The sequence below is a fragment of the Atractosteus spatula genome (assembly GCF_055471065.1).
Source record: "Atractosteus spatula isolate fAtrSpa1 chromosome 10 unlocalized genomic scaffold, fAtrSpa1.hap1 SUPER_10_unloc_10, whole genome shotgun sequence".
Classification (NCBI taxonomy): domain Eukaryota; kingdom Metazoa; phylum Chordata; class Actinopteri; order Semionotiformes; family Lepisosteidae; genus Atractosteus; species Atractosteus spatula.
The window spans coordinates 36,915-42,914 of record NW_028296613.1 but is presented as its reverse complement, the minus strand read 5'-3'; the positions used below and the strand labels follow the sequence as shown (position 1 = coordinate 42,914).

Below are 6,000 nucleotides of genomic sequence, written 5' to 3'. Positions count from 1 at the left end.
GTTTTTATGCTGCTTGGACTTCTTTCAAGGCTACGAAGTGACCCCCGTTTCATTTTCATTTTCAAACTTCAGAACCGAATAACAAAATGGCAAATACCGTTTCCACGATGTATTCAGCGACGCGAATGAAATATTTTAGTGCTGTCTCAAATGCGAGGAATTTCAGAAAAACCTGGAAAAGCAATGCTTGCAATAAATGACATAAATTTAAAGCGTGTAGTCAGCATGAACAGAACAACGCACTGCTCTGTAAAAACGATCTGAAGCCGCAATTATTCTTTTATCCGGGCAGTTCATTCTGATACGATGTTTCTGCAGAATAAATGAAATGCCGAACTCCAAAGATGTTGTTGCCATTATTGTTACTCCTGTTGCTGTAGTTTTAAACTTAATCAGTGGGTATGTAATGTTGTATAGGGGCTGGACTACATTGTTCCGTCCAAATTCCATTATGTGAATTTATGCTTTTTTAATATAAGTATTTACAATACAACGCGTGCTCAAAAACCGTTACTTGGTAGCTTAAGAAGCGGCAGTGTTTTGACAAAGTGTGGTATTCGAACAGAAAATGCTGAAGTGTTTAATACTTGCTTGTGAGCGAATCACCCTTGATTTAGACAAACTCTTGTTTGGCCGATGATTTCAGATCAAAATCTGAATCAAGTGGAAAGAAAGCTGAATTACGCAAAGGTCATAAGGCACTGGGTATCACTGTTACGCCATCGGGTCATGCTAGGAGAATTGGGGGGATCAAATTGACACAGAGGGACCCAATGTGGGAGCTGAACCCACAGTTCTGAGATTAAGAGATTCATGCGCTCTCGACTGCGCCTATATAACTCTTGTGCTACAGCAGTAATATTTCTGGGTGTGGATGAACATGACATAATAGGCTGACAGCAGGAACACGTGGCCCACACGCAGTGACAGTATCGCTATCACATTTGACTGCAGTATATTGTGTTGAGAGCAGCAATAACTTTCCTGCAGAGGTGGGAGTGCCTTTAATACAGCTCTTTCAATCGGACAGAGTAACAGGAACCGACCTAAAGTTTCGGCTGTGGATCCATCTCCATGTGGGGAAAAGAGACAGTAAAATAGCGATGAAGAAACAGAAAGAATTGTGCTTGCTGCAAAGTAGGAAAGAGGTGGTCAGACACATAAAACAGCTTGGTGATGATTTGCAGCGACAGTTTTATGTTATTTAGTACATGGATTTCTCTTCATGTTCCTTAAGATGTGTAATTTTATGTTGGTTGTATGAGAACAGTTTCTTCTAAAGTCCTGTCAATTGACAGTGGAGAGCTAGCTGGTTCACATCTTCAAGAAGACTCTTTTTAAGGTGATTACAAGTTTCTCGAACAAATCTGTGTCATATTTTTAGCTATTTTTAGCTGTGTCATATAGTTTAGCTAATGAGCAACGAGAGTCTAAATGAATTCTCCCACCCTCCATTCCAAGATAAAACTCCATGTGCGAGTCTAAGTTTCCTTGAAGCTACTGATGTTCGTCATTATTGGACATTCCCGGTGATAATGACTAAGGAGCTCAATTTTTACGTGTTGTAGTTCAACATGTGCAAAACATTCGTATCCCCTGCAAATATCGGCAAGGTCAGTGATATTCTCAACAATTTGTGCCATTGCAATTCGTGCAATTCATGCCATACTTTTTCGAAATGTATTCTGACATGCCAGGATCAGAGGGACATATTAAAAAAATTGGTGCATTAAAATTTCTTGTACTTCAGGATTTTGATAGTCTGTTACATTGTCTTTCACACATCAGTGTCGGAACTGTGAGACATTTTCATAACCGGGGGGAAGGCTGTAGCAATAAGCATAAAGTGCAACACCTTTTCCCAGTGTAAGTCCGTGTTATGGTGAGTTTTTACATTGAAATTGAAGCCATTTCTCATGCTTTCTCTCAGTGTCGGGGCTGCAATTGCGTGTAAAGGAGGCGACTTGAAAATGAAACGTGTAATCACCTTACAGAGGGTCTTCACGACGGGGTGCGTCAGCTAGTTCTCCATTATTGTCACTTTACTGGACTACTCGGTGTGCTGATTGACTCAAAAAATGTCGCTACAAATAATCCGCCGGGTTGATTTTCTTGTCCGACCACCTCCCTCCGTCCCCCTTTGCTGTTAGCACAATTCTTTCAGTTTCTTTTCTTGTATTTTCCTTGCTATTTTACTGTTCCTTTTCCACATCTGGAGATGGATCCACAACCGAAACTGGTTTCACCCTGTGTTTCTGCAGCGTCAGTCTGTATGAGGAGCACAACTTGTTCAGCTCCAGTGGCGCAATCGGTCAGCGCATGGTACTTATACAGCAGTACACAGCGGAGTCATGCCGAGGTTGTGAGTTCAAGCCTCACCTGGAGCAGTGTCTTTAGCTACTGAAAGCAACTGTCGAGTTTAGATACTCTTAGGTATTTGATGGAGATAAATTAACATCAAACGAACAAGTAAAGGTAAAGGTTTATTTCGAGTCACAATCAAAGAAGGCTCCACAGCTGAAACATTGTGTTTCCTTCTCTTTTCAGCATGGAATGTGTACCTCCAGTTGACTTGCACACAAATATATGAGAGAGGTCTACTGAGATGAGTGGAGCACTGAAGACTTGATAAAGCTCTTGCATTAGATTCTGTTTTTGTTGTTCCCCAGATTTGTTTTTAAATGTTCTTTTTCTTTTGAAGTTGTTGCATTTGGTTGTTTTTTATAGTTGCTAGACTACTACAGGGATTTACCTAGGTTCCCGGAAGACTTCTCGTTTTGTGTTTGTTGTGTTTTCGGGTTACAACTATTTTTTTCTTGATAGGACCCCACGCATTACTGTGGGACTAGTTAACTTTAGTTCATACATTGTACCTGAAATTACCACATAAACTACTACTCTGTTTTCCTTTTTTTTTAAAAAAAGGCTAAACTAATGTTTGTTTCTCCTTGCTTCTGATTGGTAGCTACAACGGGTCAGTTGAAACAAACTGGCTGCTGAAATTTGTCAGCAGCTCTGTACCAAACCTCTTCTCAATTGCAACAACCCTAAAATAACAGCTGCTGCCCATTAGACGTTACTAAAGTAGGAGACTAAGCAGACTAAGCGGAACAATAGATCACATTGGAACTGTCCTGAATGTAGTGGAAATAATATCGTCATTAAGTAATGAACAATTGCTTTCCAGACACTACAATTATTCACAAGGAATTTTATCAATACATATTTTATTAATAAAAGCGTGATATCTTAATAATGAAGTTTAATGTTATCTTTATTAGTAGCTGTATTACAGGTAATGCATGCACAGACTTTATTATGCTATAATGAATTTTCAGGTATCCCGGGGAGAGAACTGAAATGAAGGAAATACATATTTAAAGGGGTGTAAGTCTTAAATGTGTTCTGTCACATAGGAGTGTTAATTGAATAGATTTGTTGTATGATTTAATATGATTTGACTCTACACTTGTGTTTCTCAGGAGACAGCATTAATATTGGGGATTTGCAGATACAGATAATAAGTTGTACTATACAGGCAAATGTACGGTTACTTTAATGAAAAAAAACTCTTATCATTACCCTTTTCAACATTATTATTTAAGACAGTCTTTCAGAACAGTATTCTCGTATTAGTGGCTATAGTCTAATGATAATGGTGGTGAAACAGGCGAAATGTGCGGAAAGAATTGGAGATGGAACAGGAGACTCATCCAGTCGATAGAAAGGTTGGGAAGGACTGCACAAACACCGTGCCAGTGCTTAGTAGCGTCATTCAAAAACAATACGTGGTTTAACAATATCAACTGCTCTACTTTGAGCTCAGCTCAACTGCTAGTAATACATTGCCCAAATGTTCTAATTAGATACATGTGTTTTCTATGTGTATTTAATTAGTATTTCTTTTGTTTTAATTGATTTAAAATAGAATCTTTATAAAACAGACGAAGGCTTTATGTGTTGCGCTGAAATTCACACACAAGTAAGGAAAGATATCGCGCTTAGGAAGAAATCCAGAGTGGAGACGCCGGCGATTGAAAACAGCCATATACATGCAAGGTACTGTACTGTATGTGCTCTACCACTGACCTAAACTCCCGACAACTACTGTATCTTTATCTGCGGCACTTTGTTTTAGGAAGAGTGAGGAGTCTACAAGCCTAGAAAATGTTAGAAGAATTCAGAACAAGAGGCTCTGCTTCACCGTTTACTCAGCTTTCGTTGGACAACTAAGTGAATGACAAATTTTCACTTTCTGATTAAAGAACATAAAAAACACCTTTCTTCCAGACAGATTCAAACCAGAGAACAAATAGTTCCCAGCTGTTTCCACTATATTCCTCCGCTCTTACAACTGAGTAATCGAAAACACAGGAAGCCCACCTTTTGTCTTAAATAAAGCACAATGTAGTGCAACGTTTCTATTTATTTAAATCCCAGTTCAAAATCAAATCTCATTCCCATAGTCCTGTTTAGTTTGAATTTAAGCAGTTAACCAGGCTTCTACAGTATACACTCCCAGAGATATTACAAAATGTTTGAGGGACATCATTAGATATAGAAATTGACTCTTTTTCTAGTGGGATCACATTAAATCTTTCTTTCGGATTGAGAACAGGATCGTCGTGAGATTCAATACACATCTGCCTTTGCTTCTTTCGATGACGAATGGATTATTGAGGTGCAAACATTGGTTCAAATCAAAACAAAATTGTACTATACAGTACTTCTGTTTCAGCTACCAAAATTTAGCCTTAGTTGTAAAATTCCATATTAATATTCAATATTAAGTGGATTTAAACATGCACAGTAGAGAAACAGATAAAATCTCTTCCTCCCTGGGCCACTTGCCCGCTTCTCTCACTAAACCACCATTCCGTCTCTTCACAGCTGTTCCAAGACCCTCTTTCTGTCACACCTCTCTACATCTATTCTGACTTCACACCTCTTGATTGGCCTCTCTTTCTGTCCCCTGCTCCCGCCTCTCACTCCTCCTCCCTCCCAGCCTTTGTTCTCCCACTACTTTACCTTTGCCTACTGCCCTGTCTCTCTCACACCTGAAGAAGGCTCCACGAACGAAACGTTGTGTTCTCTTTCTTCTTTTTTTCAGCATGGAATAAACCTATCTGTCAGAAGTGTTTGACTGACAATTGAGCAATATGTGATTATCTCTTATTATTATTTTTACTTATTTAATGAACAGCAGTGTTGTCACTCTTATAAGTGTAATATGATTATCAGCAGCAGCAGACTGATGGTCGTGTCTACAATAGTGACTAGTTGACAAGTTTGTAGCTCTGAGCAGTGGGACTCAGATCACACAGAAGACCTGTCTGTGTGTGATTCCACACCAGCCCTGGGATTCAGCGTCTCCCACACGTCTCTCATGTGGAGTCTTATAAATATACAGTTAAACAGAGTCTGATAACAGTTATATAGTTAATTAAATAATCAAACTGGCTGAGGAACTGAGAGATCGAGTGAAAATAAAACCAAGAGCTGCTCTTCAACCTCCAGGATCAGGAGTCTGATCCTCCTGGCTTCTATTCTATGGAGATTCGTGTAAAATGCTTAAAAGCACTTATTATAGAGACCTGTGCTCCTTCTCTTTCTCTTCTGCTCCACAGGAGTATGCTTTATAACGCATTATTCTGTGAAGTAAACATTTTTTTTTCTGTTAGTGTTTAATGAATTTCATTTCTTGGTTTGTCATTCTCCTCCTTCTGCTGTTATGAATCGCTTCTCTTAACAGCCCGGTGTGGTTTGTTTTTGGAGATGTTATATCTGTAAGAAAAGCCCTCCGGGCTCCGGACAGGAGTCGTCTCCAGCGGAGACGTGCTCTGCTCTGTCAGAAAGAGCGCTGTGACGTCACAGACACCAGGCAGAGCGCCGGAATCGGAAAGCGAGACCGCGGGAGACGCGCAGAGCGCACGGAGGAGAGTTATTGATCACTTATCAAGCAATTAATTCAACTAAAAAAACATAGAATAATCGATTAAG

At 39.6% G+C, this 6,000-nt stretch overlaps 1 non-coding gene across 1 annotated transcript; it reads left to right on the top strand.

The window, feature by feature from the left end:
• The first annotated feature begins 2,293 nt into the window (after positions 1-2,293).
• trnai-uau (transfer RNA isoleucine (anticodon UAU)) lies at positions 2,294-2,387 on the top strand. The gene is made up of 2 exons: positions 2,294-2,331; positions 2,352-2,387. It is a non-coding gene; the product is annotated as a tRNA-Ile (tRNA).
• The last annotated feature ends 3,613 nt before the right edge of the window (positions 2,388-6,000 follow it).